Genomic DNA, 26,982 nt, shown 5'->3' with positions numbered 1-26,982 from the left:
GCGGGCTGGCCAGCCAGAGCTGCAGAGAGCTGGACTGCATCCTCGGACACCACTGCGGCCCCACTTTAATTTGCAGACATCTTAAGCGCTTGGTGTCAGCATCCGGGGGACCGAAAGGAAGCAGCTGTCGCCTAATGGATGTAATAGATTAAAGCTGAAGCCACGTGGCTCTCCCCCATTTTGTTGTCTGGTTTGTGTCCTATTTATTTTGTTTACTCCTCACTCCTGTGGGCTTTAGGGAGGGACGTTTTACATCAGGGTGACAAGGGAAATATCTATTAAGTGCAGGGTACACTAAAATGTAGAGGTCAGCACTGTAGGGATGGGCGTCAGAACTGGACAGAGCAGGTCCCTAGCTGCATTGTCTTGAGCAGATAGATCTGACTTCTCAGCTTCTTCATCTATAAAATGAGGTTAACAATAGTGCCTTTGAGACAGCCATATAATGGTTTAGTTCAGATGTAGACATGCAGAAGGTGCTCAATAAGTGGTTTCACCACCACCACCACCACCACCACCACCATCATCATCATCATCATCAACATCATCAGTTCCTGGCTATTTCTTCATATGCCCGTGCCTTGTGGATTCCAACCAGGACTAGCTCAACAGGGGATTCAGACTTCGGTCTCCTCACTGTCACATGCTTCGATTTCTTCTCCTGGAAAACAAAGCATCCTTTGAAAAGGGAATTGCCTTCGTTTCCCATGGGAAGTCATTTCTACAACCCACGAGTAAATGTGTCTAATGACTAGAATGTGACAGTAGCTATCAGGGACGAAATGTTCCATAAACAGTGCTGCCTCCTAAAATGACTCAATCCCAGCGCTCTGTTTGGGTTGTTTCTTGTTTTTTTTTTCTTTTTTTTATTTAAATTAGAAACAAGATTGCTTTAGTGCCCCCCACCCACCTCTACCAGCAAACCTTCCCAGATCATGAGACCCCCAGATAACACCCCCAATGTCCCCAATGAATGCTCAGCTGTCCTGGAGATCAGGATAAAGCCCAAAGTTGAGTGGCCTTAGGGAGGAAACAGGGGTCTTGATGCAGCACGAGGCGGTTTGCCAACCAGCAGGGCAATGGGCCATGCCTCATGAATTTTCAGGGAGACATCATTTCATCTCAGAGCATCTGTATTTCATCTCAGAGCATCTGTGACATCCTACCGCAGATTTTCCTCAGGGTTTCAGCTGATAAAGGATGCAGGACCCACCCGCATTTCCTCTGCGATAGCTGGGTAGTATCGAACAAATGTCAGTGAGGGTGCAGTTGGAGCAGTGCAAACTGCCAGCTCCTCTCCTACCATTTCCAGAGCCCAGATCACCTGCTCATGCATGCAGCCACAAGGCACCTGCGGCAGGACCCGCCTCTCTTTACAAAAATGCCAGTTCTCAGCTAGCCGGTGGTGGTGCATGCCTTTAATCCCAGCACTCAAGAGGCAGAGGCAGGTGGATCTCTGTGAGTTCCAGACCAGCCTGGTCTACAGAGCTAGTTCCAGGACAGCCTCCAAAACCACAGAGAAACCCTGTCTCAAACAAACAAACAAACAAAAAAGCATTGTTCTCTGGTGGACTTTATTAAGGCCTTTGGAGTTCACGTGGACTTTTGTAGAGGAAATAAGAATTCCATACTCAATTCAACATACCTCACAGACACATGACAAATATATTCAATATTTTTGGAAAGCAGATTATTGTTCCACTATTCAAACTTTCTGTCCCCTCCATACATGGAATCTCCAGTTATCAAGAGAGCCCTACTAAATACCTCCATTTGAAGAGTGAGAGTAAGTCCCAAGATTGTAAATTATTTCATGAAGTCACATGGACAATCCACAACAGATCAGAGCTACAGCCCAGTCTGGGACTCACAGGCCAGACCTTTCCTTCCCATCTCCTTAAGCAGTGCCAATGGTACCAGTACATACTCTAAAAAGGAATATTGTCCCTGACTTTGTCCATCTTCAACCTAGATTCCCCCACCGTTCAGCTAAAGGCATCTTTTGTCCTACTCTTGAGGATCAAAAATATTTTCTGAGTTTTGTGTGTGCATATGCAGACACACACACACACACATACATATATAGTTGTATACACATATATACATATATAGTTGTATACACACAGAGAGAGTCTCATGTAATCTAAACTGGCCTCAAAATTACTATAAGGCCAAGAATGACCTTGAACTTCTGATCCTTGTGTCTCTACTTCCGAAGCACTAAGGTTACAGTCATGTGAACCCTCTCCCACCCCGTCAGTCAGTTTGTGTAGTATTGATGTTCACAAACCCAGAGTCTTATCTATGGTAGGCAAGTACTGTACCAGGGTAGTTCTCTTTTAAGATGAGTTTTGTTTTCTTTCCCCCAGCCATTTGCATTTCTGGCTTCTCTTCTATGCGACTGTCTAGCGTGTTGGCTTGCTTTCTTGGGATAGTTCCTGCACTCTGCAGTGAAGTCTCTGTCACTCCCTGCTGCCTCCTAGCCAGCCAGCCTTGCCCCTCTACCTGCTGAACTGCTCTATGTATTTCAACATGACCCTGAGCTGAAAGCATGTCCAACAGATGCCCAGACATCATTGCTGGGGCACCCAGCTCTCCAGCTTTGGCTGAAATATCCCAAATCCTTGGTTCCATGGTCCAGGATCCCAAGAGCTCCCTAGAAGCAGTGCGAATACTGGAGGTTTTCTATTCTCAGGGGTTCCCTTACCTCTAGCACTTATGCTTTTGACCTGTGACAATTTAAAAGGCAGCTCAAGATGCAAAGTGCAACGGAGAGCGTGGGCTGTGTTCCAGAGTAGAGATTTTCCCAATACCTTTCCTAACAGATATAAGTACCCGAGACGCTCACTCTAGCCTCCCTCCATAAAGAACCCTGGCGCTCTGTCTCCTCCTCTCCTCTCAATGGGCCCCATTCAGATGCCCTAATAAAGCAAAATCATTCAACCTTCTTCCAGACACGCAATGGAAAGACTGAGATAACCAAGGTCTCTCTCTCTCTCTCTCTCTCTCTCTCTCTCTCTCTCTCTCTCTCTCTCTCTCTCTCTCTCTCTCTCTCTCTCTCTCTCTCTCTCTCTCTGTACCTTACAGCAAAGCAGGGACTGTGGATGTGGATGGAGAATGTTTGTCCTGAGACTCTTTCGCTACTGGGTTGGGCTTTAAAGGGAAAGACTCCAAGGGTCTGAGTCCTGTGTGAAGTCTAAATCATGGTTTGGCACTAAACATTAGAAACCTTACTTTATCCTAGTTGAGCCCTAAACATCAGAAACCCTGGTGGGTTTATCCATGTACTTGTCTGCCTCTTCCCTGGGATTCAAAGTCAGGGATAGCATTTTACTCATCTTTCGGTTTTGGGTTCCTACAGTAGGGAGATAGAGGGTAGCCGCAGAGGGTAGGAGGGCCAAGTCGCGGGGATAGGTTTTCAGCTAACAGTTGATGAAGAAAAGGCAAAAGGAGAATAAGCGACCTGGCATCTTATCTGTTGTTCACCGCCCTTAGGCACCAGTTAACCCTGAAAGCTGGGCCATCTCGCCAAGTCAGGAGCCCTTTCATTGGCTGTGCGCTTTCCTCCCTTGCCTGTCCTGACCCTGTTCACTGACTTGCCCGAGAGAAGTACCTTTTCTATTCCCACAAAGGTGCCAGATGGGCTGGGCGAAGGGAATGGGCTGAATGGAATTTTGTTGTTGTTGTTGCCAGCGTGACCTCAATTTATTTTCCTCCCCAGAAAATTCCCACAAAGCCTGATATCGGGGGTTGCTGCAGTGGACTTTGAAGGTGATGCTGGAGACCCCTCCCCGAGGAAGGGGAGCTACACAAATGAACCTCTGAGGGAAGTGGAACATCAGAGAGCGAAGAGTGAAGTTTGAAGGTATGTGATCGCGCCCTTAAGGGGCGCAGTGCGTGGCTCCACCCCTTCCTGCTGCGGGTCTCCTTCCAAGGAGGAGTGCTTGGCTGTCAGCATCTCAGCCCCTGGCTCCAGGTCCCCACGCACAGCCTGTCACCTCCCATTACCCCAGCTCTGCTTGGGAAGAGCATCTGGCGCCTGTGCCTGCATGCCCAGGGGGTGAATTTAGGTTGGGTTTCAAGCCTGAGCTAAGCAACATTATGCTGAGGTCTGAGAATGCGGGTGCTTGCAGAGGAGCTGCTGGGAGCAATGAGTGCGCAGCTGCAAGAGGGCCGGCAACTGGGGCCAAGCAGGTGGCGCCCGGGCCCTAGCTGCGGAAGACTGGGATAGCTGCCAAGGGCCCACTGCCCACTGTGGTTCAGCACCGGGGCGGTACCGCCCTGGCCTCGAGCACACTGATGAGGACCAGAGAGGTCCTTCGCTGGCCTCCAACTCACTGTGTAGCCAGTCAAGTCTGGTTTATCTGGTGCTGGGGATCAAACCCAAAACTTCCTACATGCTAGACAAGCGCTAGCAGCGCCCTCCGCCCCAAGCCTTTCTCTCCTCACCAAGCTAGACAGCACTGGTCCTTCCAGAAGGCAGATTCACACAGGAAAGGGTCCCTGTTCTTCACAGAGGCTAAAAGATCAGTACCAGGGTTCTGAGGACCTCGATCGCAGAGTTGGCTTCATCACGTAGCAGCTGCTAACTTCGTCTCCCTTGGGCTCTGGTCCTTCTGTAAATGGGGGTGGGAGGGTATCAGGTAGCTGTTTGGAGGGATTTTTTGCCAAAGAATCAATAAGTTTGTTAAAGCCCTTAGCCCAGGGCTCCACACAAATCAGGAATGGGGGTGGGACTGTGACGGGTGACAACTGTGACCTAACCCAGTGTTACCCATTTACAATCGGTTTTCCCCCCTCAAACTTCAGCTACTGTGGGTATGATCCCTGAACTAGAAGGCAGAAACAGTTTTGAAATTTCTTTCCAGTCGGAAGCCTAATCCACATCACAACAAGATCTAGGTAGTCTGTCTTCACACTGCAGCTTGAGAAACACCAGCCTAGGACATTGGAGGCTTCATACTAGTTGCCACCAACAGTCTCGTGGCTTCTTAGAGTCACTAGGAGCACCTTAGACCACACACTCACTCCTCCAGCTCTGCGTTTGGCACTGGTACCATTTCCCCAAGGACTGCCTTCTGAACACACAGCAGCATCCTGGCCCTCTATTGCGTTTCTCTTCCTCTGACGATCTCCTGGAAAACTGCCAACTCCCGGCTGTCCCCAGGGTCTTCTTCACACTGCTGCAACAGGGTGAGATCAAAGTCCAGTGCCCAGAATTCACTAAGGTGACTTCTACCTTGTGTGGGGTTTCAGCCTTGGGCACCCCTTACCTGGAAACAGGGACTCAGCAACCTGAGATTCCGGGAGCCTAGGCCATGGCTGATAGCCATCATTCCTTCCTTCAGGAAAGTGTTGCTGGATATCAGTGTACCAGGAAAGAGATCCCTTTGCCTCAAGCCATGCTCTTTCAATGCCCCTTGTCCAGCTGTCACCCTCTAGGTCAAGCTAGGGATGGCAGAGTGGTTCTACGGTGAATAACCAAGCCCCCTGTCCAAACTAGGATTCTTTAGAAGTCTTGGCTTACTTCCTCAGTGGCATGGCTTTGTTCAGTGGCATGCTTACACCCTGAAGCAGCCCCAACTAAATGCCTATTGGATAGGAAAGGGACACTTGCTGGAACATTCCAGTGGCAGCATTGCCAGGAATATGATGGAAGCCTCCACAGTAACTGCCTTGAGAGTTCAGTCTCTCTGTTCCCTGTGGCACTATCGCTACTCCTGGGCATTGCTCCTGATTGAACATACTCCCTAGCATGAGGTAGCCAATGACTCTGAGCCAGACTGTTTCCGGGGAATAGACTATCAAAAGACAAAATTACAACACATTTGGTAAGATCTTAATTGGCTTGATTTCTCGTTCTGGAATGGGGATGTACTTAGGTCTATGAAATAGTATCCCAAAGAGCTGAGTGAGGGACTGTTTTCACAGCCAGTAAAAGGGTCAGTTTAGATACTATTCTTGTAGGACTTGGCTAAGACAGAACACCAGAAAATAATCTGCTAACATTAGGCTACGTTTTTGTAAGGATTAAATGGAAGGAACTTAATTATCATGCTGATTAAAACTGGCCTTTGGGGGAAAATTTGGCTCTTTCCTGATTTCTCTGAAGGGTAGGTAATAACTTGGTTGCTATTTCCAAAACAATGGCCTTCAATAATTTTCACTTAACAGGATTTAAGACAATGATTTTTTTCTTCCTAAGTATTGCTTATGCCTAAGAGCCTCTGGCTATGGCAACAGACTAGATAACTAATTTTCTCAAATTAATATACAACCTCCAATGTCTTTAGGGAACTGGTTCCATAAACCCTCAGACACCAATATCTGCAGTCACCAATACTCTTACATAAAATTTTGTCCTATTTACATGTAACCCATGCACAGCTTCCTCTGTATTTTTTAATGAAAATGTGACCAATCAAATTACTTCCATCTTCATAGTCATGTTTTTTAAAAGATTTATTTAATTATTATATATGCATTGTTCTGTCTGCATGTATCTTTGAAGGCCAAGAGAGGGTACCAGATCTCATTATGGATAGTTGTGAGACACCATGTGGTTGCTGGGAATTGAACTCAGGACCTCTGAAAGGGCAGCCACTGCTCTTAACCTCTAAGCCCTCCTCTGTACTTTTTAATCATGTTGAGATTGCTGATAATATCCTCACACAACATAAATGCCACCAATGTTGTGATTGTGTTGAGTGTTTAGTGGATAAGGAGGAGGAAATTCTTCATGGTCAGCATAAAAAACACAGCCAAACCCACCACACCTGTCAGCAACAGAATTCTCCTAAGTACTTTTGATCTGAGACTGTCAAGACCAATGCATCTAAAGACTTTGGATATGGAAGGCTGGTTATACTGTACCATTTTCTTGTGTTTTGGACCTGTTAGAGGGGAGGCATTCCTGGGTATGTTGTATTGACTTAAAATTTTCAGAAATTAGAAATGGCTGTGTGTGGTGGTATACATCTTTAACCTCTGCACTTGGAAGGTAGAGGCAGGCAGATCTCTGTGAGTTCAAGGGCAGCTTCAATCACATAGTGAGTTCCAGGTCAGCCAAGGCTACTCAGAGAGACCCTGTGTTAAAATAAAAATGAATAAACAAATAAATAAATGGATGAATGAATGAATGAATAAATACAAAATATGAAAAAAATAATCCATAATCCATGGAAAACGTGTGAATACAATCTCACGTTGCTCCTTGGGGTCTATTTGTGACAAAGTTCCTGTGTATAACAAGGCTGGCCTGGAACAGTTTTTCTGTCTGAGTTTCTGAGCTGCTGGAACTATAGTACAATTTCATTTTTAAAAGCGTAAGCATTGCAAAGGAATATGAATTGAAAGCTAAAAGACTCCTTTCATGTCTACTCATTTTCCAGTTTATACTTCCAGAGATCGCCATGTTTGGAAAGATCATTTAAGACAGACTTTTTCCCATGACTCTGCACATATGTAAATGTATAGAAGCACATTTTTTTCTGTCTTTTTTGTTTTGCTTTTGAGAAGGGTCTTCTGTAATACAGGCTGGTCTGGAAATTGGTACATAGCTGGGGATGACTTTGAATTACTGATCCCCCTGCCTCTACTTCCCAGAGAATGGGGTTATAGGTATATGCCATTACACCCGACCAGAAATACAATTTTAAATACAAGTGACACCAAGCTGTTTAGGACATTTACTAAAGCCTTGGACTTTGAAAAGCATTTTTACTAAAAAGTTGCTTATTTTTATTTTATCTTTTTGAGTGTTTTGCCTGGGTATATGTAAGTATACCATGTGCACACAATCCCCAGGAACGTGAGAGGAGGGAGCAGGAGCCCCTGGAGCTGGAGTTACAGGTGATTGTGAGACCCATGTGGGTTCTAAAAACTGAACCCAGGCCTTCTGCAAGAGCAGCACGTGCTTTTAACTGTTCAACCATTTCCTCAGCACCTCCTCCAAGTTGTTTTTAAAAAGCAAATCTAAATATCAAACTACTCGATTTCAGTTTGTTTTATTTTTTGAGATAGAATTTCTCCATGTAGCAGTTCTGGCTCTCCTGGATACTTGCTTTGTAGACCAGACTAGCCTCAAACTCACAGAGATCTGCCAGCCTCTCCCTCCTGAGCGCTGGGATTAAAGGCATTCCTCCCCACCCCCATCCCCAGTTTCCTCAGGTTCTCCTTAATGCCTGTATTGTGTTTCTTGGCATGAGCACATCATGTAACCACTCCCTGGTCTGCTCCTAATACATATGACAGACCCTAGAAAACAGTATGTACATACACCTCAATTTCCAAGATAGTGATGTAAAATGGACTTTTCTCTCATAGGCCGATCATCTCTGGTGTATGTTATAACAGTGGAAAACTGACTAGTGCAGTGTCCCTGAGGTCACTTACCCTTTCAGGGATATTTAGTCATCTTTACATGTATTTAGTGGCTGGCAGCTAGGTGTGTGGGATACTCTGCTGAACAAGAGACACTCAGCACTTGTCCTCATGATGCCTTTAGTCTGACAAGAAAAAGGGATGTTGCATAGGTCTATTTCTCTGTTCCCAGTCTTCTCAGAAGGTAGGGAAGCAGCAGAGGGATGATACTAAGGAAACAGAAACAACAGAAGGGCATCAGTCAAGACATGGCCTCTTGCTTCAAAATTTAGCAGGATCAGCGAGTCTGGGAATAGCAGAGGGATTTGTGGCCTGAGCTTTACAGATGAAAGGCCATGTGACTTGCCTTGGGTATCCTTGGATATCTGATGATATGAAGTCTTCCCAAAGTCACCCTCCAGGCAGACCTCTGCAGCCTGTGCAAATGAATGGTTCCAGTTGGGGAGTGAGGACAAGGGAAGTGCCTGTCCTGGAGGTGTGGATGATGCTGTCCTGACCTCAGGACCATGAGAAAAGAGCCGATATAAATTTCTTCCTATAAACCTCTCTGTGTTGTTTGGTTAAATGTTGTTTTCCAGGAGGTTGACGTACAATCAGATTGTGCTACAACTTCGCAGAATTCATCGGAGGTATGCACTTCCGAGTGATTGTTTTCAAACAGAAGTTGAAGAGCTTCTGACAGGAAGCCGTCACTAAAACTTAAGATGTGGAGTCTGCTTCCCAGTGTTAGTGGTGACACTGGTATTTCACTGGCTTTCTTTCGGAGTAAAGCTAAAATGACCAACAGGAAGCTCCCTGCTGTACCAATGCCTAGTTTTTCCAGATAGAAGCACTAAAACAACAGAGTAGCTGAAGAGTCAGGCAAACAGTATCAGCTGTATGCTTTTAAAATATCTGTTAATTATTAGTGGTATTAGTAGTGGTAGTTGTGTGTGTGTGTGTGTGTGTGTGTGAGAGAGAGAGAGAGAGAGAGAGAGAGAGAGAGAGAGAGAGAGAGAGAGAGAGAGAGAGAGAGAGAGGCGGGGGAGAATGATGTGTGGGTGCAGAGGTCAGAGAACGACTCTGTGCAGTGGACCTCTCCTTGTTGCAGTCAACAAAGCTGAAAGGAGTTGACGATCTGAAGAACACTCTGATATCAGACATGGAGCTGCTGGTTTCAGGTCTTGCTTTGGCCCAGGGTTTTCTCACTGTGCTCCCTTTCCTTCCTTTTGGAATAGTAATGTGTATCCTGTGCCATTGTATGTTGGAAGTATGTGATCTGTTTTTTGATTTTGATTTTTACAGGGAGTTACAGTTAAGAAATTTCCATGAGTCTCAAAAGAGACTTGGAACTTTTAAACAGTGTTGAGACTGTTGTAGACTATGGGGACTTTTGAAGTTGGGTTGAATGCATTATGATATGGCCAGATGCCTACGAAGACTAAGGAGTGGACTGTTGTGGTTGAATAAGAACGGCGCTGATAGGCTCAAAGATTTGAATGCTTGGTCAGCAGGGAGGGGTACTACTAGAAGGTGTGGCTTTGTTGGAGGAAGTGTGTCACTGGGGGTGGGCTTGGAAGTTTCAAAAGCACATACTAGGTCCAGGCTCTCTCTCTGTCTGTCTGTCTCTCTGTCTGACTCTCTCTCTGTCTCTCTGTCTGTCTGTCTGTCCTTCTCTCTACCTATGGATCAGTAGTTCTCAGCTACTGTTTAGCACTTTCCTGCATGCTGACATGTTTCCTACCATAAGCAAGCCCCTGTTTAAATGCTTCCCTTTATAAGAGTTGCTATGGTCATGGTGTCTCTTCACAGCAACAGAGCAGTGACCCGGACACTCCTTTTTCCATATGGGTTCAGGTCATCAAGCATGAAGGGCAAAACACTTTGTGCACTGAGTCCTCTTACAAGCCCTCAGCCATATTCAGTAAGCCTCAGTGCTTTCAGAAGGAAAATGGGATGGTAACTGTAAACTTTCTGAAAGGATCAAATATGATAACACTCATGAGCAGCTACATATTTCCTGAGCAAGCTATCAATCAAGGTTAGCTGCTAACACTGTCAATATTCTGCTGCGGTTTGAACATTGTCTGCCCTATGACAGTTCATGTTGAAATTGCATCTCCAGGGTGACATACTCAGAGGAGGGATCAGGTGGGACCTCCAGGAGGTGATTATGGCTCTGTGTGCATGAATAAATTAACCCATTCATGCGATTAATGAATTAATGGGTCTGGTATCAAAGCCAGTTTGGCTGTATTTCTCAAGGACTCCCTGCCTCTTGTCACATGATGACCTCTACTGCCTCAGGACTCTACCAGCAAGATGGCCATCACCTGGCACTTGAGAGATGGCTCAGCCCAGAAAGTGCTTCCTGTACAAGCCCAAGGACCTGAGTTTGATGCCCAGAACACATGTAAAAGGCTGGGTGGGGTGGCGTGTGCTTGTAATCCACGTGCTGGGGACACAGAGACTGGCACATCCCTGGGGCTCAATCAGCAAGTCTCAGGTCAGTGAAAGATTCTCAAAACCCAGTGCAGACAGATCCTAAGGTGCAGCATTCAAGATTGACTTCTGGCCTCTAAGTATACGGACATGAGCAGTTGCATACATACACATGAAGATGTGCATACATGCACATATACACAGACAGATAGAAACACACACACAAACACACACACACACACACACCACCACCACTATCATTACCTAAGCAACAAAAAGATTCCTTTACATGTATAACTTACCCAGTATGAGGCACTGTGTTTTTTAGCAACAGAAAATGAACTCAAACAACTGCCATGCCCAATTCCGTATTCATCAGCCTAGACACCTGAGCAGCCGTGACTGAGGAGGCACAAGCTTGAACTGCACCATCTGCCTGTGTTTTGAATATTTCAAAAACCAGTGAACCCTGAACACTAAGTGTGGCACTGATCCTTGCTCGTGAATCATGCGGCATCATTTGCTGTGTTTCACGCTGAGATGGAATACACGCCTCTGCTTTCAGGTGCTGAGGGCCACTGAGGCCCCAGTCACTGGGTGGGAAACCATCACCCTCTCCTGTGCTCTTCTGTCCAAGCTGGTCTTCACTTCGCCTGAAATTCTAAATTCTACGTGTTTTTAATCTAGCCTGGCTCCCAGCTAGTCTTTTTTTTTTTTTTCAGACAACTGCGAGAAGGGATGAGCACTTCCTGTGGCACTCGGGGCATCAGGATAATGGGGCCACCTGGTGGGGGGCGGGGTTGAGGGGCGGGGTCGAGGGGGCGGGGCTGAGGGGAGGGACTGAGGGATGGGGTCAGGAGACCTGGGTGTCAGTGATGCCTTTGCATGTTCTCACCCGTCTTTCAGTATCACTTTTCACCTCCAGGAATGGGGCAGCAAGGACTAGAAGGCAGCTGGAAGGATAAACGAGATTATGTCTAGAGGGGTGTTGAGTTCCTCAGAAAGGGAGTTTCTAAATTCAGGGCATGGCTGTGTCACTCAGGAAGAGGGATCCATCTCTCAGGCCCTCTCCACATGTCGCTGTAATTGCAGAGACTCTTTCATAGCGGTCTGGCCTTAGAGCACTCACTAGCCAGACGGTGCAGGTCACAGGTGTGGAATGGTGTCTGAAAACCCGTGTGAGCTTTGATAATAGCCTGAGGCAGGGAGCAAACCAAAATCCAGAAGTCCATCTGTGCTAGGACTCTCTGCTTCAACCCTCCCCCGCCCCTCCCAGGTGGGAATCCTGAGGGGCTGTTGCCCCCAGTATGTTATCAGTGGAATTGTATGTTACCTGTGGAATAGTGTGGAAATGAACACCACCCAGGAACCCTTTGCACACACAGGCTCAGAAGCTCTCAGAACTGCTTTATACTTTTGCCTGCTTAAAGATGTTTCTTGTGACCTGAAGTTGCCATGGATGAAGGCATATTCCCTAATGTACAGGGGAAGTGTGTGGGGTGACCACCATGGGGCAGGTCCTCTTAGCCACGATCTTCACTCATTCTTCTGCATAGGGTTTTACAGGGTAAGAGGATTTAGGGGTAGCCTAGTGGGCTAGCATTAGTAGCCTGAGTCACAAACTGTTGAAGGGACATAACACAGGTGGATGCCATTAGACTGTTCTGCTCTAAATCAAACCAATACAGGGACCCAAGGGCTCCTTTGGAGAATGGGCCTAAGGGTAAGTAAAAGGCAGCATGTGTGAGACTTCCCAGAGAAAAGAATCAATGATGATTTGAATTCAAAATGCAGCACTCATGTTTGAATCTGTGGTCTGCACCTGGCCATGCTATTTCAGGAAGCTGTAAAAGCTTGGAAGTGGGCGCCTGCAGAAGGAAGTGGGCCCCTGGGGAATGCCTCCTATCACCATCTCCACTTCCCGTCTTTGTGGCGTGATCTGCTCTATTACACTCTCCGAGCCATGTCCGACTGACACCTCTAAAACCATGAGCCAAAACAAATCTCCCATCCTTCAAGTTGCTCCGTAACATTTTTGTCACATCTGTGCAAAACTAACCAGCACACAGTCCATCCAGGAAGAAGAAACTCATATTGGTCCACAGCCTCTTCGGCCTTTTCCTTCTGAAAACTAGAGTCACTTGGCCCTCACCTAGAAACCCCAGTCTGCTCTGGGGAGTCCCATACACAAGCCTCATGTCTTTAGGCTTAAGTCGAATTGAGTTTAGAGTGGGACTTTTCTTCCTGAACACAGATCTCCAGTCACTAAGCCTCAATGTCTTCATGAATAAAAAGGGACGAGTAATGTTAACCCTATGGACTTGTTGACAAGGTAATGTAAGGCACACGTTAGATTTCCAGAAATGAGGAGAAAGATCATGGTTGAGGGTGAGTAGCAGAACTGTTTGAGATCTTGATGTTTCTTGAGAATTATAGAACTTGTCCTGGCAACCTGGCTGTGCTTCCAAAAGGCCACAGTTGGGTCTGTTTTCCTTGGTCCTGATTGGTGTCTGTGAGATGCATCACCAGGCTGCCTGGAATGTCTTCATAGTATCCCTGTTTGTGCATTGATGAGCTTCCTGTTATGCAACCACTCGATAGACAGACTCTGGCTGAGATTCCAGTGAGAGGAGACAGGCAGTGAATAAAGTAAGCACATCAAATGCATGATGTGAGGCTGTAAGGAGTTCCCCTAAGGGCATATAGAGGGAACAAGGGAGGGAGGTCACTGTGGGGTTGAAATTTCTGAGAAAATGGCCGGGAAGTCCTCACTGAGAAGCATCCTCTGGGTTAATATTGTAACCTGGAGGTGATGCTCTGACACTACTACAGCTGTCTGCTGTCTGGTCTCACACATCTGGCCATACTGTTTGATCTGCCTGAGAGCCTGACCTTGGACCTAAGAAGGACCCGAGTCAGCACAGGCTGATGCAGAGAGTTGGGAACACCACGAAGGTGACAGACCTTCAGCAAGAAGAGAGAAGCTGGGGAAAACTCTCAGGTTCTATGGGTGCCTGGGAAGACTTGCACACTCAGAGTGGAGCGGTGACAGGGACCTCTCAGCAGCCAGGCTTTATGTTCTCATTACACAGCGTGCGGTCTGATCAACATGATCAGCATCACAGCTTGTTAGAAATACCAAATTTTAGCTCCCAGCCCAGACCTACTGAAACACTCTGCATTTCAACAAGACATTGCATTTTAATGTGATTTGTTTGCACATTAAAGTACAGCTGTGCCAAATAGAGTATAGTACACATATCTGATTCATTTGTACATAGTTTATATGTTGCGCTTGAGGAAAGTTGAGCTGTTATTAGTATAAGGATGGTATGTAGGGCAGAAGAAACTACTAGAGAAGAATATCTTAGTGCTGCGATCATCAGAGATGAATGTTCCTTTTACAGTTGCTCTGTGTTTCTCAACACTGGGATTCTTTCCTGCAGAGAAGGAGATAGAACTGGGTAAGAAGAAAACATGCTCAGCTCCTTTGAGGTCATGACTTTGACTTAAATGCCATTTCTGGTAACCTAGTCACATGACCAGATATAGCTGCAAGGGAAGCTAGGAGATGGCATCTTTAGCAAGGCAATTGGATTTCCAACCTTTTTTAGGATTTAAACTTTATTTCATTTTAGTGTGTATGTGGGGAGAGGGTCATGTGTATGTGCATATGGGTGCAAGTGCCCACAAAAGCCAGACGGGTCAGATGCCTTGGAGCTGATGTTACAGGTGGTTGTTAGCTTGATGTGAGTATGGGGAGTTGAATTCTCTGCAAGAGCAATATGCACACCTAACTACCAAACTATCTCTCTACTAGTAGAAGGTGGGCATTCACCTTCTACTAGTGTTGTACCATAGAAGAAAAGAAGAGTGGATTATGTGGTTACAAAAGGCCCTTTCTGCAACCCCAAGGAAAGAATCACTGGAACAAGTCAGGGACAAGGGTATAGGCTGGAATGATGAGGACTGGAGTACAGAGCCACGTGACGTAAATTGAGGTCTCATGTATCATGATGCCTTGAACTTTAATCAGGAGGCATCTCCAAGGCTAGTTCCAAGTGGGTCAGGTCCAAGACCATGACTAATGTTTACAGCCTTTTTGAAAAAAAAAAGAACAGTGTGTGTGTGTGTATGTGTGTGTGTGTGTGTGTGTGCATGTGTGAGTGACATGGGATGTCCTTCTGTGTGCTGCAAATATTCATTGCTTTTACTGGTTGGTGAATAAAGCTGTTTTGGCCAATGGCCAGACAAAATATAACTGGGTGAGAAATCCAAATAAAGATGCAGAGAGAAGGAAGGCAGAGTCAGAGGAGATGGCATATAGTGCTGAAGGAGGAACATTCCAGAGCATTACCAGTGAGCCACAGCCTTGTGGCAACACACAGATTAATAAAAATAGGTTAATTTCTAAGAGAGAGCTATCCAGTAATATGTCTGAGCCATTGGCCATATTTAATATGAAACCTCAGAGTATTATTGCATGAACAGCTGCAGAAACTGACAGGAGGGACAAAAAACATCCAGTTACTTGTGTTTGTGTCTGCACGTGCATGCATGCATGCATTTGTGTGTGTGTGCGTGTGTGCGTGTGTGTGTGTGTGTGTGTGTGTGTGTGTGTGTGTGTGTGTGTGTGCCAATCCTCACCAACTATCTGGTTTGAGACAAGATGTCTTGTTTGGGGCTGTATCCTCCATACTAGCTACCTCATCATCTTCTGAGTATTCTCTTCTCTCCAGCCCAAGTTGTAGGAACAGGGGGATTACAGATGTGTGCTAGCATGTCTGGGCTGACATGGGCTCTGGAGATCCAACTCAGACCCTCATGCTTGTCCAGTAAATTTCCAGGTAAACTGAGCTGCCTCCCCAGACTGTTTTAAATGTGTCCACATCACCCTGCTCTTGTTTTCTGAGGCTCCAGAAAAGCAAACTCAATTTCCTTCTTCCTCTTGAACTATCCAGCTAACCCGAGATTGAGGGAGATGTGGCAGGTGAAAAATTAGGACCCTTAGTTTCTCCTTCCCCCTCACGATTTCTCTTTAACTTTTAATCAAGATGCCCAAGAATACCAATCATTACTGTCTGCTGCTTCTATTCCTCCTTCTAGTCCCACTTTATGCTCATCTACTTTTGGAAGGCTGCAGCCTCAGAAGAAGAGGAAGGAGTATAGATTGGGTAGAAAAAGGTTAGCGTTACTGCCGTAACAGCACCATCCAAGGAAAAGACAGCTGTCACATTCTCTGGGAATGTGGGAAGGTGGCTGGGGTAGGGATTGTTTGTACATGTTTGTGACGTTGTGGCGCTGGGTTTAGCACATGGTCCTAGAGTGTGACATGAATAGGGCAGCTTATGGTTGTACATGAGGCCGACCCTGTCCCACAGTAAACCTTTCTCTGCTTCAGGGGTGATTTCTTGGTTGTGTTTTTCAACCCAGTTTCATTGACCTTAAGCTAGTGGGGGTTTACTTAGACTCTTGTGATATAAATTCCAGTTCTAACTATGTGTGTGTGCTTGCATATATGTGTGTTATATACTTGCGCGTGTGTGTGTGTGTGTGTGTGTGTTTGTGTGTGTACACATGCACACATGTTCATGCATATGGAAGCCAGTAGTTGATGTCAGACATCCTCCTCAATCTCCAATTCATTTTTTAAAATTACTTATTTATTTTTATTTTATGTGCATTCATGTTTTGCCTATGTGTATATCTTTGTGAGGATGTTGGATGCCGTGGAACTGGAGTTACAGGCAATTATGAGCTGCCATGTAAATGCTGGGAATTGAACCTATGTCCTCTGAAGAGCAGCCAGTGCTCTTAACTGCTGAGTGGTCACTCCAGCCCCCATGTCCACCTCATTCTTTGATACAGCATCTCTCACTGAGCCTGGAGCTTGCTGTCTCAACTAAAGTGGCTGTTCAGTGAGCCCCTAAAATCTGCTTGTGTGTCCCCCACCCCCAGTAGTAGGGTTACATGTGCATAATGCCATTCCTGGCTTTCGTGTTGATGCTGGGGTTCTGAACTTGAGTCTTCATGCTCAAAAAGCAAGCCCTGAATTACTACTCACTGAACACATTTCTAGAATCTGGGCATGGAGACTCGAATGAGTAATGGTTTTTATCAGGTTTGCATGTAAGGGACTGTCTTGATTATTAATTGATGTAGGAGGGCCTACTGCATGCTGTACAATTCCCTGAGTAGGTGGTCCTACGCTGTATGAACAATCTTGCTAAAAAGGAGCCTGAGGTAGCTAGCAAACAGTATTCTTCCACAGTTTCCACCTCAAGTTCTGCTTGGGTTCTCATTGATGGACTATGACCCGGAAGTATAAGCCAAATAAACCCTTTCCTCCCCTAACCTGCCTTTGGCCCGATCATTTTGTCACAGTAACAGAACGAAACTGTGATGAGTTTCACACTTTTAGATAGGAAGAGACCCAGGCCCAGCATGCATCAGTCCAGATGGTTGCAGCTGTCTGGGGGGCAGTAACGTTAAAGGCGAGGTGTCTACTGTGGGGCAGGGAGTGGTGCTTGATGAGAGAGCACATGACTAGCAAGCATGAGTCTCTTTCTTCATCATCAGCACCACACAAAGGAAAAGTAAACACACAATGCAAACACAGATTTTTATACAGCTACTTATTCTGGGTATGGGACTAGACTTTGTTTTAAAGTGATGTTTTTGTGATGGTAAAAATACACATCATTAAAATAGTGTATAATATAGTTCTAAAGGCAGAAGAAAGAAAAGACTTTGACATTTATCCTCATAAAGATATGACAGATGGACACGATGGCACATGACTGTCACTCTAGAATTTGGGGGTGCTGATCCAGAAGAATCATGAATTCTAGGCCAGCCTGTCTCCAATAAAACGTCAAAAAGTTGCAAATGTTTGAGGTCACACATATATTTAATCTGATTCAAGCATTGTGCATATATACAAGTCTCGAAAAAGTACATGATACTCCATTAATCGGTACATTTTGAATGCTTGTATACATCAGTGAAGGAAGGAAGGAACATTGTTTCACTGTTAAAAACACATATATACATACATGTGTGCATTTCTATGCATTTGTGTGCAGTACCTAAGGAGGCCAGAGAGAGTGTTGAATCTCGAGCTAGAGTTACAGGCATGTGAGCTGCCCAATGTGAGTGGTAGGGATCAAACTCAGGTCCTCTCAACGCACAAGAAGGCCTTTTGACTGCCGAGCTGTCTCTCCCACCCTCACTTCATCATCTTAAGCATAGTGGTCTGACAATGTTCACAGTGGTGTAAAACTATCATCACTGCCTATGGCCAAAATATCTGCATTATAATTCTCTATTATCTCACCCTAGATCCTTGTAACTTGCATTCTGCTTTCTGTCAGTATGAATGTTCCTATTCATAGACATCATGTATTTGTCCTTGTATATCTGATTTATTTCATTTGAGCATAATGACGTACCTATGCTGCAGCATGTATCACACAGAGCATATCAAAACTTCACTTTTCATGGTAGAATAGTATTCCACCACATATGTGAACATGGCATGCTTTGTTATCCATTTCCTGGCAGTGGGCAGTTGAATTATCCCCCCCCTTTGCCTGCTATTAATAAAGCTGCTATATGATATACAGGCATCTGTTCATACTCCTGATTCCAGGTTTAGCCTGCATACTTAGGAGTGAAATTGCTGCTGAGACACATGGTGATTTTATGTTTAACATTGTGAGGAATCTCCGATGGCTTCCAACCGGCAGTCCACAAGTGCACCAGAGTCACATGCTCACCTACACTTTGTTAGCTTCTGGCTTTCTTTTTCTTTTCCTGAAAGTGATTATTGTCATCCCAGTGAGTGTGAAGTGGTAGCCATTGTAGTTGGACTAGAGTTTTGATAGCCATTGTAGTTGGACTAGAGTTTTGGTAGCCATTGTAGTTGGACTGGAGTTTTGATAGCCACTGTAGTTGGACTGGAGTTTTGATAGCCACTGTAGTTGGACTGGAGTTTTGATAGCCACTGTAGTTGGACTGGAGTTTTGATAGCCACTGTAGTTGGACTAGAGTTTTGATAGCCATTGTAGTTGGACTGGAGTTTTGATTCAGCTATTGTCAAAGTCTTTGTAACACTCCTAGAAGGCTGGGGATACTCTCTTGGCTCCAGTGTATAGGCAAAGCACACACCCAGGAGATGGAATTTCCATCATAGGGTTTTGAAATGTCAGTGATAGGTGAACAGTGCATGGATGAGGGATGCTTTCTTCCAGACTAACCTTCCCTAGAGACTATGGACCACATACGGTGGCAGCAGGACCGCTTTGCCTATACACGAGACATCTCCTAAAAGTCTGATGAAAGCCACTGGCTTCATACCCCACACTACTGCTCAGTGTCATAAATGTATGTTGCTAGGTTAGGAAAAAAGTTTCCAAGTATATATCAGAGAGCTGTCCATATTATCAGGACAAAGAGACTAAAATTAAAACAGAACAAAACAAAACAAAAAAACCATAGATGTATACTGGTGACAGAGCTGGCCTGCAGTTTAGTTTCTTTGAAAAAGACAGAACTGTTATAGAACCCTGGTACCAGCTCAGGAACCATGTGTTAAGCACGCCCTCCCAGATCCTGGTGGGCAGAGAATGGAGCTAGTGACCATCTTCACTGTTCTTTTGGAAACACTAAGACTGGGTGTGGAAACATTAGGTCTGGGAACCCACATAAGGCGTGTAGCAAACAAAAAGTCTGAAGAAACAGGACTGGGGACATAGCCCAGTTGGTAGATTTCTTGTTTAACTTGCACAAGGTCCTAGGTGTGATCCTCAGCACTGAGTAAAAATCATGTATGTTGGTGCATGCCTATAATGCCAGGATTTTTCTTCTCTTTTCTTTTATTTCTTTCTAACATGAAGGTAACTGAAGCAGTACAGAAAGAGAATAGCAAAATGCTAACTCTCATGTTGCTGTCAGCTAGTCTGGACAGTCTTCAGCTCGTAAGCAATCATGTTCTAGCAAAACCCTCGCCTACTATCTCCTATTCTATGACAACATCTCTTCTGTTCATTTCCCCTCCTGTATACCTCCTATGCAGGAAGTATGCTAGATGTCTTAGTAACTTTTCTACCACTGTGATAAGACATGACGATGATCAAGGTAACTCATAAAAGAAAGAGTTTATTGGGGCGTTACAGTTTCAGAGAGTTAGAGTCCATAACCATCATGGTAGGGAGCATGGCAACAAGCAGGTAGACTTGGCACCGGAGCAGCAGCTGAGAGCTCACGTCTTGATCCACACGCACAAGGCTAACTGGGAATGGTGTGGGCTTTTGAAATCTCAAATCCAGTGACATACCTCCTCTAACAAGGCCACATCAGTCCTACCAACTAGGAACCAAGTATTCAAACATGAGGATACTGGGCCATTCTCATTCAAATCATCATGCTAGAAATGCACTCATTTCTATTTTAAAAAAAAACTCTACTCCTCCCTAATCTCAGTTGGGACCTTCAGTTGCCTGGATGAATTTTGTTTACAGTTAAGATAAAAATATCTTCCACTCTTATTTTCTACCATTTGCACTAGCAAATAAGACATGGGCAAAGAGACACCTCGTGAAACAGCAGGAGGTTAGGAGTCACTAAAGAGTGGGCACTCCTGTTAGCACCACAGCAGATGAAACTTTATCAGTCACTTAAGCGTTGTTTCTCCAACTGTGCCCTGCCCAATTGCAACTTGTCTCTTCATCAGAACTAGCCTGCTATGACTGTTGTAACGAAATACCACAAACTGTGTAGTTTAAATGGCACAAACACATTTCTCACAGTTCTGCAGACTAAAGAGAGAAGCTAGCAGTGGGTTTAATCTTCAGAAGCCCTTATCTTTGACTTGCAGATGTCACCTCATGAGGTCATTCTCCTTGTGAGGACACTGCTCATAGGCAATCAGGGTCCACCCTAATGAACTTCTTCCACCATCATTGGCCTCCTTAAAGACACCAGGTGCAAATGTACACAAGCTCTGAGTCCTGAGGGTTGGGGCTTTATCACAAGAATCTGGAGGGACACAATCCATGCCATTACACACTCCAAATAAGAGCTGCGTCTTGCCTTTTGTAGTAACCACATCATGTTTCTACCAATCAAGCCACCAGGGTTTGTCTTCCACATTTTAAAAATCTTGAAATACTGTTTAATCTCTTCAAGTCCATTGACTTCTCTCTGTCAGGATCCTCTTTTATGCAACACCTCTGCTGGGCTGACTAACAACTATCACAGGGTTCCCGGGGATTGGCTTTTACTAATTGTACACCAAGCACTGTTATTCTTTCCCCCATAACTTAGTAACTGGGTCCAGGTCAAACTTAGGTTTCATCCCTTTAGCAGGACTATATCATCATCATGGACAAAAGGTCTTATTCTTCTGTTTTGATGATTGCAAGTGCTGATGCCAAATATCCAAATCTACACATTTCTTTCCAGGTGCTAGACCATATAGTCTAAGTTCCATGTTCTTGGTTCATTTAATTCATTAGCTGAGATAGTTTTATAAAGGCACCCTTATAAAACTGTTTTCTGGGTACCAAAATGAATTCATAAAGGAGAAAACAATCCGATAAATGTTTAATTTTCCCAGTTTTCAAGGCAATGGACTATTGATTCCCTGCCAATTAAAATACGAAGCATTATGCTAAGTGTATGCACTTGAACATACTTGATAGCCTCCAGTGTAAGCCTTATCCTTATTAAAGCTCATTTATCTCTTTCTGGGCCATGGGCTTTTTTACATCAACCTTGAATACTGTTTACGTGACCTCAGTTGTCTTTCATAACTTCTTCATTATCAGGAGGAGGCCAGATCATCAGAGCTCATCTTGCACATTTCTCTGATAAATCTTAGTGGGATTCCAAGATGAGAGATTGTGCAGTAGGGATGCTCACTGATCGCATGTGATTGTTGTTTCCATGGTGTTCTAGTTGACAAAACACTCCATCTACTCCCATAAGTATGCCTATATTAGCTTGGTGTGCAGCAGCTTCACTTACTCTCTGAACCTCTCTCTTTTTTTCCATGTGAATAGTTGTTTGTTGGTTCTCAAGGACACAAGAGATGCTGGAATAAGAAGACTACTTCATCCCCAGTTACCCCTGGCTGACCCCACATTGTACACATAACTACTTCAGAACAATAGGGACACCAGCATCATTAAATATGGTTGCCAAAAGCAACTGTTGAATATTTTTGCCTCTGCTATTTTCCTTTCTTCTCATTTCTATGATTATCAGATTGATCCATCAGATCAGCATTAGTGGACCATATTATTTATAATTAGTTTGTCTACCAAGAGTGGAGAGTTTAATGAGTTTTGATAATATACAATGTCTTACACCACAAATTAAATAAGTATCACAGTCAATTTAATACCCCAGATGTGTGTATGTATGTACATAATGTGCATGTTATATATTTAAATGATCCAGCACATCAACCAATGTAAATATATATAGCCCAAACTAATCCCATCCCCCTGCAGTCTCCTTTCCTTGACTCTTAGTACCTAACAACCATAATCTGTTTTATGACACAAGTGTTTTATTCTTATCAATGTTCATGTAAATACTATCATAGTTGAAACATTTGGTGTCTGACTTTATTCATATAGCTCAGGACTTTGACATTTATGCATACTGATATATTTTACTTTAATTTTGTTGTAGGACTATATCACTATTCTTTCTACATTTTAAAGTGGATTTTATTAGAATACTTATTATGGATAATACTTCATTATGACCTTTTCAGACATGTAAATAATATATCTTGATAATAGTTACTCCCATTACCCTCATTTACCCTCTCCCACTCTCACTGATCCTCCCCCTCTTCCCAGCTAGTCCCTTTCTGTTTTAATGCCCCCCTTTTTCCTTTGGGGAAGCAGTGAATTTAATCAGAATTGCTTTCAGGAACTTTGGTAAGGAGTTCTTTACATGAGGATGGGCAACTTGCCAGTGGCTATACCACTGAAGAAAACAATCGTTCCTTCCCATAGCAATGATTAGTTCTTACAGTTCATTTTTCATTCACTCAGTGATTGACATCTAGATTGCTTTTAGTTGGCTATTAAGAATAAAACTGTTGTGGTCATTTGCATATATGTCTCTACAGCATTTCAAAAAATTTCTCTTGGGCAAAATTCCTTGGAGAGAAACTGCTGAGTCATCTAAAGTCATGCTCTCTTAGAAAACAACAATAAACCCCATAAATGAGATACACCACTTTATATTCAGGTTAACCATGAAAGTTCGTATCAAACCTCTTCCTGCTAACAGAGAAATAGTGGAATTTCACTGCATTAAGGCAAAACTGTAACATCCAATGTACACATGGATCAGAGGCCCCAGGAAGGCAACGAACACTGTTTTTGTCTAGGCTCACCACGGTTCCTTTTCTGTGGGGCCATTTTGGACTCAGACTTCTACTATGACTATATGGACATAACACTGACATCCATACTGGTTTGTATTAGTCAGCTAATACTGTTGTAACAAATACAACAAATGTTGATACACAGAGTGGTGATCTATTCTCACAGTCTGAGATACTGGGGTCAGTCGGGTTTGTGTTTCTGAGGCCCTTCTTCTGCATGGTCTGGGGACTACACTTTCTGTGCTTCTTCATATGGTCTTCCTTCTGTGTGTGTCTAGGTCCTACTCTCTCACATGACACAGACATCCTGGCTTACAGTCTGAAATGTTAAGGGCTGACATTTCAAGACAGGAATTTGGGAGAACACAATTAACCTCCTAAGAGTGTTCATCATGTACTGTGGTCATGTTTTTGTCCCTTGTAGAGAAGATGGTGTTTTTTAGCAGAAAGTAGCTTTTTACTTACTAATGTGATTTAGATTTTAAATGTCTCCACAAAGCTCATATGCTTACGTTTTGGTCCTAATGATGGTGCTATTGGAAGGTGGGGCTGCTGTAATTTTTAAAAAGTCATTTAAGAGAGAAAGATGCCATGAAACAGAATTCAAGTGGAGAGGTTTTTAGGGGAAAAGGGCCATAGAAAAGGGAGAGGGGATGGGGAGGTCTGCCTCTGGGGACAGCAGCAGTGGGAGAGAGGAAAGAGAGGCAGAGAGAGGTGGGGAACAGCAGACAGAGAGAGGAAGAGAAAGAAAGAGAGAGATGGGAGGTGGGCAGAGTCCTTTTAAACGGGAACATAGTGAATATGCAGATATGCTGCTATTAGTGGCAGCAGCTGAGGGCTTATCCTGTCAGAACTCCAAAGGCAGACCAGAACAAATGCCTGAATACAAGCAGGGGATACTTTAGGGAGCAGGGCCTAGTTGGTGGAAGTAGTTCACAGGGGGTACAGCCTTGAAGAGAATATTGGGACCTTAGCCCATTTCTCTCTCGCTCTCTGAGTGTGTATGTGTGTGTGTGTGTGTGTGTGTGAGAGAGAGAGAGAGAGAGAGAGAGAGAGAGAGAGAGAGAGAGAGAGAGAGAGAGAGAGAGATTTTTTTCAAGGCATGGTCTCACTCTGGCTGTCCTGGAACTCTCTATGTAGACCAGGCTGGACTCAAATTGACAGAGATCCCACAACTGGGATTAAAATGAAGCACCACTATGCTGGCTCTTTCTGTGTTTGTTTCTCAATGACTGTAAGTTGAGTAGTTTCCTCTACCACACTTGCCTGCCATGATGTTTTACCTCACCGTAGTCCAGAGAAATAGGGTCAGACAATCCTGAACCAAAATGTGAGCCAAAATGAAAAATTCAGGGTCAGTGAGATGGCTCACTGGGTACAGCACTTGTTGTGCAAGCCTGACAACTTTAGGTAAGTCCCAGGAGGCCTGGAAAGGTAGAAGGAGGGAACTGAGCCCACAAGGTTGTCCTCTGCCTTCTATATGTGTACTATGATATATAAAGGCTTTCACACACACATCAAACACAAACGTAGTAACAATAGCAAACATTTAAATGGATTAGGAAAGCTCAAAGCTCTCATCCGAGAAGTTTCTTTGTGCAGTGGCAGGTAGTCAATGCAGAAACTTACAGCTAAGTGGAGAGAAGTGTTCCCTATATGGGACAACCATGTCACCTTCTGCCCCAAGGCTCAGGGACCACTGGAGAAGAGGGAGTAGAAAATTGTCAAAGTCAGAGATCAGGCAGGACTGGAGGGAAACAGTCCTGGACATGACAAGAAGATGTAGTCATGAGCTCCCAGCAGTCATGTTTGCCTGCACAACACCAGAAGAAGAGCGAGCCAGTGAGCATTCCAGCATAGAGTGGGAGGGCTTTACAGATCCCCACCCCAACCAAGGTAGATGGCTTCTGAGGGAGGGAGAGTCCATTTTCTTTAAGGGTATGGCCCATGGCAAGTAGTTTATGCTCTGGTAGACAGTCTACACTCAGGAAATGTTGGGCGCCATTGGACACAACGCATTATTAACAAAACTTGAAGTGGAGGCGGATACGGAGGTGGAGGAGGATCTCGGGAGAACTAAGGGAAAGAGCAGTGGTGAATATGCTCAAAATACATTGAAATTCTCAAAGAATTAGTAAGTATATCTTTTAAAGATTAAAAAGTAAACATTTCTCCAGAGGCAGAGGCAGGTGGGTATCTGTGATTTCAAGGACAGCCTGGCTTAATGAATGAGTCCTAAGAAAGTCAAAGATACAGAGAAACCCTGTCTGGAAAAGCCAAACCAGTCAAACCAAACCAAACAAAACCAAACAAAACAAAACAAAAAACATTTCTTCCTTGATCTGTCTTAGAGATTTTTGTCATAATGATGGAAACCTAACACACTCCCAAGGCATCTATGCCCAGATCACCTGAGCTTCCTGCAGAAGTCTGTAAAATGGCCTTAAATTCTTTGACTCAATTTTCCCAACCCTTACCGCTGTTTTTGCAACAGAGAGAAGGATGGTGCCACCATCTTTGTCATGGCTGCTCTGCAGCTACTACCACCGTTTGCTTTGTGGTTTTACTGTGATCTCCTGGGATGCCCCTTACCCCTTCCTCCATACCCAGTCCTGCCTGCTCAGGGGGCCTCCCATTATGCCTTCCTTTTCATTTCCTCACAGCTGCACTTTTAACTAAAAAACTTCACTCAGGTCCTAATTCAACTGGCCTTGAATAATCTCAATGCCATTTTGGAAAATCATTCTTTTTTCTCGTCCCTTCTCTTTGTCTCCGTGGCAAGGAAGCCACGCAGACTGAGCAGGCTCCTTCTCAGTAAGCATTGTGTCTGTTCCTCGGTCTACTTTTGAATTTAACTTTTCAGTAATGGAGAAGTTTCTCTGCCACCCCCTGAGCTGAGCGTTATCAACTTGGATTTGCATATAAGAAAACCTGGAGCAATTGTGAAAGAAAACAGGCAAATGAGAGCTTGTTTGTTTACAGCAACTGCAGACAGGTTCACAGTTGCTTTCCCACAAAAGGCCCAAATGCAGCTTTCATGGCTGTCCCCAGGTAGTAATCTATGCACAGCTCCTTACCTTGCAATCAGTCAGGAGGTTATGCACGTGGGGCACCTTCTATAAGAAAGGATACACAAAGATATTGCTTCTTGCCAATGTTACAAAACACAGCTCATGAATAAATTACTAGCTTACCTCCCACACCCCATAAGTGTGACTCAGTCCCTTCAGGACCTTCTGAGCAGGCTATGCAAGCCAGAGGTCCTTAAAGCTAATGTTTCATTAGCATCATAATTGTAATAAATGCTGCCTGTTTGTTGTTTGTCTCCCGTACCAGAGCTAAAGCCAGCTTACTGTATTTGTCACATGGATCCCACGGTCCTGGCACAGTTCTATAGTCAACAGTCAGTAGATATTTGTTAAGTGAAATTAATTGCTGGAAGCCAGGAAGAGAGAATGACAATGGTGACGGGTGTCCCATAACTACCTGAGTAACTATTTTCACACAGCACAGATCCAGTTGAGCAGTCTGAAGTGGTTAACAAATCACCTTGAACACTAAATATAAGGGCCACTTAGGTCATCTTGCCCCAGGGATTGACTCCTCCCCAAGCACCCTCCCACAGAGCCTTCTGCAGCCTTAGAGGCCAGGCCTTTACCTAGAGTGTCCTCCCAGGGTTTCTGGAAGTCCCCAGCCCAAGGCCTGAAGTTTGCAAGACCATTGGCTGAGCTGGGAGCCGGGGAGCTGGGTGACCTTTAACAAAGAACTTC

The 26,982-nt window shown here is 44.6% G+C and overlaps 1 long non-coding RNA gene across 1 annotated transcript; it reads right to left on the bottom strand.

The window, feature by feature from the left end:
* Nucleotides 1–459: 459 nt before the first annotated feature.
* Nucleotides 460–26,737, bottom strand: LOC121140696. Its single transcript, XR_005877621.1, has 4 exons — nt 26,699–26,737; nt 26,290–26,328; nt 4,450–4,616; nt 460–661 (listed from the first exon to the last, which is right to left on the bottom strand). It is a non-coding gene; the product is annotated as an uncharacterized LOC121140696 (long non-coding RNA).
* Between the last annotated feature and the right edge of the window lie 245 nt (nt 26,738–26,982).

Source organism: Mesocricetus auratus, unplaced genomic scaffold (assembly GCF_017639785.1).
Source record: "Mesocricetus auratus isolate SY011 unplaced genomic scaffold, BCM_Maur_2.0 Super-Scaffold_100006, whole genome shotgun sequence".
Lineage (NCBI taxonomy): Eukaryota > Metazoa > Chordata > Mammalia > Rodentia > Cricetidae > Mesocricetus > Mesocricetus auratus.
The sequence above is the reverse complement of the archived record's forward strand: the minus strand, read 5'-3'. Positions and strand labels throughout refer to the sequence as shown.